Below are 11,123 nucleotides of genomic sequence, written 5' to 3'. Positions count from 1 at the left end.
GGGAAGTGACGTCATGACGCCGGGCACGCTGGGGCGGGGCCACAGCCATTTGAGGGGAAAACTCCAAAGCGGGGGTTTCCCCGCCCCCCGGCCCGATTTGGCAGCCCTAACTGGAAGATGTTCTAATTCAGCAACCGTGCATTTGGCATCAGACACATGACTTTCACCTTTTGAATCCTCACAAACATCTTAGTCATGTGTCTCTAGATCTTGCTGCTTAACCTTCCTCTTCCTGGTCCAATATTCACTTATTGGTTATCTTATTGAAATATGTATTTAAGTTATGTGTACCTCAATATTGTTTGACCTCTAAAGAAGTCCCCAATAGGGCAGAAACGCGTCAGGTCATGTGTACTGGCCCTTGTGTTTAGGCTATACTTTTTAACGAGGCTTTCACTGGGCCCTTACGTATGTTTTTAACTGTCTTTCTAATAAATACTTGTATTTTTGTATATTATAAGTTTTAACTAGGTTTTTAATATTGCCCCTTCATTAGACTTTCTTCTCACCCTTTTGGTTCTTGCTTAGCCTTTAAGCAACACCGGTTCCCACTAGGCATCACCACCTTTGTTACAATTTTTTTTGTTCAGATTTGCAATTTTTTTGATTTCACATTTTATTTAGCCCTCCGTTTTTTTAGAGGAAATTTCTTGAGGACCCTGAGCACCAACCCGGAAATAAAGACAATGTGCAAAATGAATTAAATATTTTTTAAAAAATCAACATTCCATTCCAATTGACCTGTTAGAAGCAGCAATTTGAGCATTAAGAGGTTTCTTAGGGCTGCTTCAGGGGCAACAAAATTCCTATGAAGAATATAAGTTTAATTTGTACATGTATGTGACGATACCAATTTATAGCATTCTGTTATACTGAGATTAACAAGACTTCGGCCCTGTGTATTTCTGTTCTGGATTTTGAGTGGTATGTTCTGGGCGTGTTCGGAAACGTAGTGCAGTGTTGAGGACTAGAAGCCTATTGTTTCTAAATTAAGTCTGGAATCTTCTATATTCCGTCAAGGGAACTTCACAAAAGTGTTCCAAGGATTACAGGCAGCAAGTTCGTTATTTCTTGATTTCCTAATCTATGGCATCTAGGTCTATAACTTAGATTATTTTTGTCCCTAATAAGGGAATTGAAAACCTCAGAAGTCTTTTATATACAGTTGAGGCGGTTAGTTAAGATTTATTCCACTAGAGGGCGCTACCACTTCATCGCCAACTCATACCAAAGAGAAGACCGACTTGGTTGTTTAACTTATGTACACTGAGCTGCCGGCTCTATGGTTTCAGACACAAATGTAATGACACAGACATACTGGGGCTACAAGCAATGGCTCATAACATTAAGTCGCCAAGTCAGAGGCGACTTCCACAAAGCACAATTCAAAGTTTTTGAATCCTGGTCACTCTAGGGTACATTATAGCTGCCTTACACCGAGTTAGACCATTGGGCTGTCTTAGTCTGACTGGCAACGGCCAGCCAGAATCTAAGCCAGAAAGGCTGTCCTCAATAACTCCTTTAACTGGGAGGATCCCTGCCTCTCCCTCTCTGCTCTGCCCCAACAGCCTCGCTCATCTGAGCAGGGCCTTCTGCAGATGATGCCCTGCAAATCGGAGAGATCCACCACTGCCGGTGCGCATGCATTCTCTGTCGTGGCCCTCACCTTATGGAATGGCCTGCCCTGGGGTTGCCAGCCTCCAGGTGGGACCTGGGGATCCCCTGGAATTACAGCTCATCTCCAGGGTACAGAGATCAGTTCCCCTGGAGAAAATGGATACTCTAGAGCAGGGGTATCAAACTCATTTGTTATGAGAGCCAGATCTGACATAAATGAGCCCTTGTTGGGCCGGGCCATGTGTGTCATAAAAGGTAATGGCCAGGTAGCGGGGATATCAACTTTATAAAGGACACAAACACAAATCGGTTTTGTTTACTTAAAATAAAAAGATGCTTAGAACATTAGCATTCTTGCAATATTGTATTTATTTAACAGCGTCTGATAGCTGACACCTCTTGCTCTGAATTATTGCATCAAAATGTCTGTGCTGTTGCAATCTTGAGTATGCTGTTCAGGTGTCTATCTGTAAGCTGCAAACCTATGATGATGCAGCAGCAGCAGCAACAGAACTGGAAGAAAAAAAAGAAGAAGAAGAAGACCAGTTCCCACTGCAGGGCTGATAGAAGCCCTCTGGGGGCCTGATCTGGCCCCTGGGCCACATGTTTGACACCGCTGATCTAGAGGGTGGCCTCTATGGCACTGTACCCAACTGAGGGCCCATCCCAGGTTCCATCCCCAAATCTCCAGGAGTTTCCCAACCTGGATCTAGCTACCCTACCGCTCATCCCCTCATGGTGGCCGGGGAGACCTGTGGCAACCCTATGATGAGGCTAAGATGGCTCACACTTGCCTTGCTTTCTACAAACGATGCAAAACTGAATTATTCAGGAGGGCAATTTTACTCAGAGCTGCGGTGGCTCAAGTGGTTAAGACGCTGAACTGCAGGCTGTGGAAGGTCAGTCGTTCAGCAGTTCGAGACCCGAGTGTCCCGTCTCTAGTTCCAGCTCCTGCCAATCTAGCAGTTCGAAAGCAAGAAATTGCAAGTAGATAAATAGGGACCACTTTGGTGGGAAGGTAACAGTGTTCCGTGCGCCTTGGTGTTTAGTCATGCCGGCCACATGACCACAGAAATGTCTTCGGACAGCGCTGGCTCTTCGGCTTGGAAACGGAGATGAGCACCGCAACCCTAGAGTCAGATTCGACTGGCTTTCGAGCAAGGGAACCTTTACCTTTACTTATAATGGAATGGTTTGGATAGATGTTCTAATAGACAGGGATAGAGTTGGCAGCTCTGGGTTGGGAAATATCTGGAGATTTTTTTTTTGGGGGGTGGAGCATGAGGAGGATTGGGTTTGGGGAGGGGAGTGCCATCGGCAGGATATAGTACCATAGAGTCCACCCTCCAAAGCAGCCATTTTCTCCAGGGGAACGGGCATTGGTCATCTGGAGGTCAGTTGTAATAGAGAGAGATCCTAGGCAGTCCTAGACAGGTGGCTGTGGACTACACTGTGTACGTACTCTGTTGCTGTACGTATGATCTTACTATGTAATTTCTGCATCATTAAACATGTACCGTGTTAAATACTTGCACTTCGTTTCAGCTCTGTCTCAGATTTCTGCTTGGATTCGGATTTCGGAAAAACCTAATCCCCTCGCACTGCTTCCCTGATGTCCCATCCTGTCGATTGTATTGATCGACACTGTGTAATCCACCTTCGGTGAGAAAGGCGGACTATGTTTATGTCATTTAAATAAATAAAATGAAATAAAAGCCTCTGCTGTTTCACTTCAGCTCTTCCCCAGTGGAGTTTTTTCTCTCTTAACACTGTCCGGGGAAGGGATTCTTGGTGGAGTTGAATCTCTGTTTAAAATGCCGGGGTTTTAAAGCAGGGTTTATTTTCAGCCACAGAGACCCAGGCTTGCAGTTGGCGAGGCAGTGGGGTGCATTGTTGTTGTTGTTGTTGTTCAGTCGCACAGTTGAGTCCGGCTCTTCTCGACCCCATGGAACAGATCATGCCAGGCCTTCCTGTCTTCCGCCGTCCTCTGAAGTTGGCTCAATTTCATGTTCGTTGCATCTATGACACTGTCTAACCATCTCATCCTTTGCCGTCCCCGTCTTCTTTGACCTTCAGTCTTTCCCAGCATCAGGGTCTTCTCCAGGGAGTGCTCCCTTCTCATTTGGTGGCCAAAGTATTTGAGCTTCAGCTTCAGTCTCTGGCCTTCCAGGGAACAGTCAACTCCTTTGCACACACTCCTAATGTAGCCAATTCTAATGAGTTTCTGCTGTTGGGTGTGGCCTATTATGCTAATGAGTTCCTGCTGGGTGTGGCCAACTCAGGAGCCAGCCGGAACTCTGTTCCTGTGCGTTCCTAGCCCTTCCTGTTCCAGGAGAATCTGACTTGCAGGGCATTTCGGTCAAGATCTGAAAGGAAACTAAATGGGTCTGGAAATGGCTGCAGTCACTGTCTACAGTGATCTTTGATCCCAGGAACGTGGGGTGTAGCTGAGTGAATACTGTTGGGGTGAAGCTGGGAGACGTGGGTTTAGATCCCTGCTATGATGCTTAGAGGGCAGCCTTGACCAAGTCACAGTCGTGTTTACTTACCTACCTTGTTGGGCTGTTGTGAAGATGAAATGAGATGAGTCCACCTATGTTGTCTCCAGATCCTTGGAAGAAGGATGGGGGATACCTGTTCCAGGAGAATCTGACTCGCAGGGCATTACGGTCAAGATCTGAAAGGAAACTAAATGGATCTGGACAGAAAACAGCACGATGCTTTGAGCTTGTCATAAATACACACAGGCAGTTGAAGAAAGTGGAAGGTCATTGATCTACATTATGCTTTATTGAGTGGTGCCCAAATGAAAGACAAGGTCTCTGGCCCAAGGAGCTTACAGTCCAAGTGTGGGAGAGAGAACACGGTGGGGGAGGGCAGCCACAGGCAAGTGGTATTTAGGATTGACAGCTCCAGGTGGGACGTTCCTGGAGATTTCAGTGCTAAAGCCTGAGAACAAAGGGCAGGGGTCATTTCGTAGAAAAAGAGGTGCAGGAGCTCATTAGCATAACTCATTAGCATAACTTATTTGCATATGCCACACCCCCTGACATCACCGGAAGTGTGTCAGAAGGCAACACCCACCGCTCAGGCTCCACTGGACTGTTTTGGATTGCTAGCTATTGGGCGGCGGGGGGGAGTGTGCAGATCTGTCCTCGCAGAGGAGGGAGAGCTTGTACCTGAATAAAACCTGGTCTTAAAGGTGCCACTGGACTGCTTTGGGCTGGGGGGGGGGCTCTGCAACCTACCTGGCTGCTTCTTGCTCTGACTGAGGGCTGCTGGGAGCAGGGGGTGGGGCTTGTTGCCTGTGCCCACCCCCTGGGCTCTTTACTGCCGGAGCTCCGCTCCTGTGCGCTCCTGCAGGAAATGACCCCTGACAAAGGGTATGGGGAGAAGGAGGACCTCAGTGGGTTACGCTGCCCCAGAGCCCACCCTCCAAAGCAGCCATTTTCTCCAGGGGAACTGATCTCTGTAGTCTGGAGATGAGCTGTGATTCCGGGAGATCTCCGGGCCCCACCTGGAGGCTGGCAACCCTAGACCCGATGCAAGTACACGTAATTTGGTTCCATTTCTGCTGAGGGCCTTTAGGTTTTAGTCACAACTTTACAGGGCAGGTGGCTATTTCCGTAGGGCTCTAAAGGGCACTGAGGGTGTTGCATAACATACCCACTGACCTTCCACCCCCAGGCTCCACCCCCAAATCTCCAGGAACTTTCCAACCTGGAGATGGCAAACCCAGAGGCAAAGCAAGAGAGTGCCGGATGCAGAGGAGTGGTTGGAGATCGAGGCATATGTGTGAGACCACAAGAAGAGAGCTTAGCAGATGTGCATGTGGGGGACTAAGAGAGGAGAACTACAGGTATAGGCAAAGTCCAACACAATCCAGGTCTAGAATGCATCCACCTCGAACCAAGCACTGTTCATTTGTCTTAAGTGGAGGTGACAAGATCAACAGTGCAAAGTTAGACCTTAGAAGTACAACCCTGCAATGGTCTACCAAGTCCAGTATCCTTTTTCATTTTGTAGTAGTATTAGAAGAAGTGATTGGATTTATACGCTGCCCTTCACAACCCAAAGGAGTCTCAGAGTGACTTACCATCTCCTTTCCCTTCCCCTCCCCACAGCAGACACTCAGTAAAGTAGGTGGGGCTGAGAGAGCTCTTTCGAGGACTGCTCTTGAGAGAACAGCTCTGAACGTTCTGAAAGAACTTGTAATGACCCAAGGTCACACCAGCAGCTGCGTGTGGAGGACTGGGGGAATCAAACCAGGTTCTCCCAGATTAGAGTCCATGCTCCTAACCACTACACCCACCAGATGCCTATGGAAGGCCTGCAAACAGGGTCACAGAGGCCAAAGCCTCCCTCCATTGTCCGTCCCCTAGCAATCGGCATCCAGAGGTATACTTCCTCTGAACATGGAAGTTCCATTTATCCACAATGGCGAATAGCCACTGGTAGAGTGATACCTCCCACAAATCTGGCCTGTGCTGATTTTACAGTCATCTAAGTTAGCAGCCAATATAACTTCAAAGTGCTTCACTTTGGAATTTGAACAGTGACTTAAGCTTTTATGGGCAAGGGTCAAGCTTCAGTGGACTGACACAAAGTCGTTTGTTTATTTAGCAGATTTACATCCTAAATTTATTGGGTCCATTTTTTTCCTGTTTTTATTAGAGAAAGCTACAGGCTGACATATATTTTGAAACTTCAAAAAGATTGGTATTTGGGACAACCCCCCCCCCCCACTTTTAGATACAGAATAAGCTGCCTTTGGAGTTTATGGAAATTCCTTTCTTGGCGGGTTTTGTGAAAAGGCAGGTAGGAATCTGACTGGAAAGCATTCAGAAAAGGTATTTAGACCCAGGTAAAGCAAGAAAGGGAGATGCGGTGGCTCAAGTGGTTAAGACGCTGAACTGCAGGCTATGGAAGGTCGGTAGTTCAGCAGTTCGAGACCCGGGTGCCGCATGACGGAGTGAGCTCCCGTCTCTAGTTCCAGCTCCTGCCAACCTAGCAGTTCGAAAGCAAGAAATTGCAAGTAGATGAATAGGTACCACTTCAGTGGGAAGGGAACAGCGTTCCGTGGGCCTTGGTGTTTAGTCATGCCGGCCACGTGACCACGGAAACGTCTTCAGACAGTGCTGGCTCTTCGGCTTGGAAACGGAGATGAGCACCGCAACCCTAGAGTCGGACTTGACTGGCTTTCGAGCAAGGGAACCTTTACCTTTACTAAAACAAGAAAGCCCAGACCTGGACGGGATAGCCCAGGATAGCCCAATCTCATCAGATCTCGATGAGTTCGACCTGGTCAGTATTTGGATGGGAGACCCCCCCTCCCCCAGGAATACCAGAGTAACTATAGAGAGGAAGTAGAACAAAGTCAGAGTCCAGTGGCACCTTTAAGACCAACAAAGTTTTATTCCAGGTGTGAGCTTTCCTGTGTGCACACACTTCGTCAGACAATGAAATGGAATCATCTGACAAGGTGCGCATGCACACGAAAGCTCACACCTGGAATAAAACTTTGTTGGTCTTAAAGGTGCCACTGGACTCTGACGTTGTTCTGTTGTTTCGGACCAACACGGCTGCCCAGCTTGATCTATACAGAGGCAGGCCAATGGCAAACTACCTCTGAACATCTCTTACCTTAAAAATCCTGTGGGGTTGCCATATATCAGTTGTGACTTGACAGCAGAGAGAAAAATGAATATGTATGTTTGGCTCTGGTCACACGGACATTTAGTGCGGGCTTCGCTGCTGATCCCTCGCGCTTTAAAGTTTCCTGTCCATATAGGCAAACCCGCCTCCCGCACCGAAGCGGGCAGAATCCCGCGGTTTCTGCTTTTTTTATCCGTGTTTTCTGACACCCATTGGAACAGGTGTTTTCCCTCTATTTCACGCTTTGTATCCGCGTTTTTTGTCTCTGGACAGCAACCCGCCGTGACCACGGTAACTTCTTTTTGTGTGTGTGTGTTTCCAGTTTAAGTTATGCGCATGGGAAGGCAAATGCATGCGCAGGGTTTTTGTTTTTGTTTTTTAAAAAACCCACGCCGCCGTGGGGACGGCGGCGCGGTGTGAACAGTACTTATGTATGTATGTATGTATGTATGTATGTATGTATGTATGTATGTATGTATGTATGTATGTATGTATGTATGTATGTATGTATGTATGTATGTATGTATGTATGTATGTATGTATGTATGTATGTATGTATGTATGTATGTATGTATGTATGTATGTATGTATGTATGTATGTAATAGAGTTATAATGCACCCTTCCACAAAAGGATACTGATCCTCAGAGCCCTTCCAACTCTGGAAGTGCATGTTCATCACTAGATGAATATCAAGGGATGATCTATCTATGTGTGAATGAACTATTACAGAACACACAGCGAATTTTCTACTTTTCACCCAGTGCAATGGAGCTGTCATTCGTAGGGTTACCACTGTCCTCTTTTTAGAGGACATGTCCCCTTTTTTGGTGTTCTTCCTCTTTTGGGCTCTTTAAAAACAACAACAACCCTGATGAAAATGTCCTGTTTGGGGGTTGGAAAGTTAGGAATATTCCTAGTCAGTAGCAATGATCACAGTTTAAATAGTAAAGTAAAGGTAAAGGTTCCCTTGCTCGAAAGCCAGTCGAATCCAACTCTAGGGTTGCGGTGCTCATCTCCATTTCAAAGCCGAAGAGCCAGTGTTGTCCGAAGACGTTTCCGTGGTCATGTGGCCGGCATGACTAAACCCCAAGGCGCACGGAACACTGTTACCTTCCCACCGAAGTGATACCTATTTATCTACTTGCAATTTCTTGCTTTCGAACTGCTAGGTTGGCAGGAGCTGGAACTAGAGACGGGAGCTCACTCCATCATGCGGCACACTCAGGTCTCGAACTGCTGAACTACTGACCTTCCACAGTGATCACTTGTTTGAAGTGGCCACTTGGGAAATATGTCCTCTTTTCCGCATTTCAGAATATGGTAACCTTAGTCATTCATGATTTTTTTAAAAAAATGTTTTATGTTTGTGCACACCAAAGCTGGAAACTAATTCATTGACCTATTCACAGCAAACAGCAAACATGTATTATTAAAGAGGATCATACCTAGCATGTTCTCCCAGTGAAAACATAACAACTGAAAAGAGCTACAGCAATCTAATATTGCATTCAAGAACACATTGAATAACTTCGTATCAACAACAACTGCTGGAACATTTCTGATAGATCCCCCCCCCCGAACATTAATGGCACCTACCAGGAAGTGTAAATCTTTCCCCGGTCACATGAATGGGATAATCCGCAGAGGAAGGGGGGCTTTTAGAGTTGGAGCGCGATCAGACCGTCCCCCGAGGCTCCCTGCTCAGGCCTTTGGCAGCCAATCACATGAAGCGAGGCAAAATGGCAGTAACGGGTTTGTGTGCATGCATGGGACGCGGACTTCGATGGGCTACCAGCGCTTCCCGATCAGACACCCGCATGCGCCGCGCGTTTTCCGGAAGAAACTGCATGGTTCCCAGTATCTTTTAACTCCGCTTTTTCGGGCCGAAGCTACGGGTTGGAGACGGGAGCACCACGCTTCCCAGATGTTGAGGTATGATCGCGCCCGTTTAATCCACAGGCAAGCCGTCCCTCTCGCGGGGCAAATTCTCCGTGCGAACGGGGCCTCTGTCTCACAGTAATCCATATTTCAGAAACAGAGCATTTTATATACCAAAATGAAGAAATATGGGCTAGCTTGTTCTTAAGCCAGAAAGAGGAAGGAGGAAGAGGAGGACATTGGATTTATGTCCTGCCCTTCACTCAGAATCTTAAAGCAGTTTACAATCTTCTTCCTTTCCTCTCCCCACAGCAGACACCCTGTGAGGTCGGTGGGGCTGAGAGAGCTCTTTGAGAAGTGCTCTTGAAAGAACGGATATGAGAGAACTGTGGCTTGCCCAAGGTCATCCAGCCAGGTGCAAGTGGAGGAGTGGGGAATCAAACCCGGTTCTCCCAGATTAGAGTCCGCACACTTAACGGCTCTACTGGTAGCAGGAGCTCCTTTGCATATTAGGCCACACAACCCTAGTGTAGCCAATCCTCCAAGAGCTTACAGAGCTCTTCTTACTGGGGCTACTGTAAGCTCTTGGAGGATTGGCTACACTAGGGGTGTGTGGCCTAATATGCAAAGGAGCTCCTGCTACCAGTAGAGCCCTGTTAACACTAACACTAAAACTAACATGCACTGGCTCCATAGTCAGGAACTATATTTTAATGCTGGCTTGTGATTTAAATACCATATAAAAGACACTATAAAAACACTTTAACTTAGATGTTATATGTATATCTATTGAAGTGTAATTGGTCCATTCAGATAAACACCAGACTTGGCTAAAAGATCTTTAACGGATTATCAAGGCATGCTAGCAATATTACAAGCAATGTTTGCACTTAACGGGAAGTAGCCATCTTTTAAGTTCCCACGTGCACGTATATTACTTGATTCCGCTACATTCAGTGGCTGGCAGCTGAATGTGTGAATGGACTCCTGTGTCATGTCATATAATATGATATTAAATGACAGCACAATATGGTAGTCAGCAATGTTCCCTCTAAGCTGTGGAGTCTTGTGAGCAAAAATTCTACTTTGTGAGCTACTGGCATTAAAGCTGTGAGTGAGCGATTTGGCTACTGCATGAATTAGTTTGCTCTGGAGCCCTCCTTCCTGAGCAAAGACATAAATGTGTGAGCTGGAGGCTAAAAAACTGTGAACTAGCTCACACTAACTCAGCTTAGTGGGAACACTGGTAGTCAGACTGTCAAAATAGGATCTGAAAGACCCAGGTTCGGTTCTTCACTCCGCCACGAGCCTTGCTGCGTCAGTTTAGACCGGCCGCTCTCTTTCAGCTGAACCTTCTTCACAGGGTTATTGTTTGGTGTAGTGGTTAAGTGTGCGGACTCTAATCTGGGAGAACCGGGTTTGATTCACAACTCCTTTACTTGCAGCTGCTGGATGACCTTGGGCGAGCCATAGTTCTGTCAGAGCTGTTCTCTCAAGAGCAGTCCTCGAAAGAGCTCTCTCAGCCCCACCTACCTCACAGGGTGTCTCTTGTGGGGAGGGGAAGGGAAAGGGGCTTGTAAGCCACTCTAAGAAGTGAAGGGAGGGGTATAAATCCAATCTCCTCTTCTTCTTGTTCTTGTTGTGAAGATAAAATGGAAGAGGGCAGAATGATGTTGTCAGCCGCTTTGGGTCCTCATCGGGGACTGAAGTGGGGTATAAGTGTCTAAGTTAAAACATGACTCTCATTCACACATGCAAGTATGTTTATACTAGATGGTTGCAATCCCAGGTTTGGACCAAGACTGAAGCATATCCACACAGTCCAGTGGTCTCTATCCAGTGGCAGTGGTTCTCCAGTGCCCTGACCTAGATAGCTCAGGCTTGCCCAATCCTGTCAGATCCCGGAAGCTAAGCAGGGTCAGCCTTGGCTAGTATTTGGAAGGGCAACCTCCAAGGAATTCCAGGGTGGTG

This window comes from Gekko japonicus, unplaced genomic scaffold, assembly GCF_001447785.1.
Source record: "Gekko japonicus isolate JY-2015 unplaced genomic scaffold, Gekko_japonicus_V1.1 scaffold3945, whole genome shotgun sequence".
NCBI lineage: Eukaryota > Metazoa > Chordata > Lepidosauria > Squamata > Gekkonidae > Gekko > Gekko japonicus.
The sequence above is the reverse complement of the archived record's forward strand: the minus strand, read 5'-3'. Positions refer to the sequence as shown.